Source organism: Apodemus sylvaticus, chromosome 4 (genome assembly GCF_947179515.1).
Source record: "Apodemus sylvaticus chromosome 4, mApoSyl1.1, whole genome shotgun sequence".
In the NCBI taxonomy this organism is placed as follows: Eukaryota; Metazoa; Chordata; class Mammalia; order Rodentia; family Muridae; genus Apodemus; species Apodemus sylvaticus.
Genome location: NC_067475.1, coordinates 72,211,825 through 72,212,980, shown reverse-complemented (window position 1 = coordinate 72,212,980; position 1,156 = coordinate 72,211,825). Strand labels below are relative to the sequence as shown.

Here is a 1,156-nt window from a genome sequence, read left to right as displayed (position 1 = left end):
GCATGTATCCTTATTACATGGTGGGGAATCCTCTGGGTATATGCCCAGGAGTGGTATAGCAGGATCTTCTGGAAGTGAGGTGCCTAGTTTTCGGAGGAACCGCCAGACTGATTTCCAGAGTGGTTGTACCAATTTGCAACCCCGCCAGCAGTGGAGGAGTGTTCCTCTTTCTCCACACCCTCTCCAACACCTGCTATCTCCTGAATTTTTAATCTTAGCCATTCTGACTGGTGTAAGGTGAAATCTCAGGGTTGTTTTGATTTGCATTTCCCTAATGACTAATGAAGTTGAGCATTTTTTAAGATGCTTCTCCGCCATCCGAAGTTCTTCAGACCATTTTACTCTTTATGGGTGCATTCTCGGGGGCCCAGAAGATGAACACCGGGTCCTCCTTCTTGCTCTCCTTGGTCTCCTCGTAGGCTGCATCATAGAGAGCATAGCGGCAGTCCTTGTCTGGCAGCATCTTGACAAAGGTGGTGTAGGAGTTGTCCACAGTCTGCCCCACATCTCCTACCTGGACCTCCTTGCCCTCCTCCAGGATGATGTTCTTCTTGTCCTCACTCAGGCAAAAGAGCACTGCTTTCTTGTGTGTGTGTGTGTGTGTGTGTGTTTTCACTTCTGGCATTGAACAGTTGCAAGCTTTCATGTCATTGAACACCTTGATGAAACCATCCAGGCAGCCACACCAGAGGCCATGTTTCTAGAAACGAAAGGGAGACAGAGCTACTGAAGACCTGAGACACCACAGCTGCTGCCAGAATCTGACTGGTCAATACTTAATTTTGAACCATTTACATTGTTGAAATATAAATCTTCTATGGTAAACTTCCTAGCTTCTAAGATGACTTTAAACTCTATAATGTGTTTGTTTTAGAAAGCTTCTACTGTAGTAGGTGTTGAATTGACTTAAGTCTTTAGTGGTTAGTTATCCACCCACATTCCTACCTCAACTTGCCCTCCCATTCCCCACCTCATTTAATGCTTATTCATACTGCCTATGTCCTATCGTTACTATCTTAAAAGCCCCAGAATGTCACCCTACTAGCTTAATAATGTCTATGGATATAAAAACTTAAGGAAAAACCCCACAAGTGAATCATGTGCAGAGAGTGAGAGACTATGGAACACTCACTCCTAATAGTATGTCTTCATCAAA

General features: G+C 44.4%; 1 pseudogene; it reads right to left on the bottom strand.

Annotated features, from left to right (window-relative positions):
* Positions 1 to 328: 328 nt before the first annotated feature.
* Positions 329 to 696, bottom strand: LOC127682269 (cofilin-1-like; annotated as a pseudogene).
* Positions 697 to 1,156: the final 460 nt, after the last annotated feature.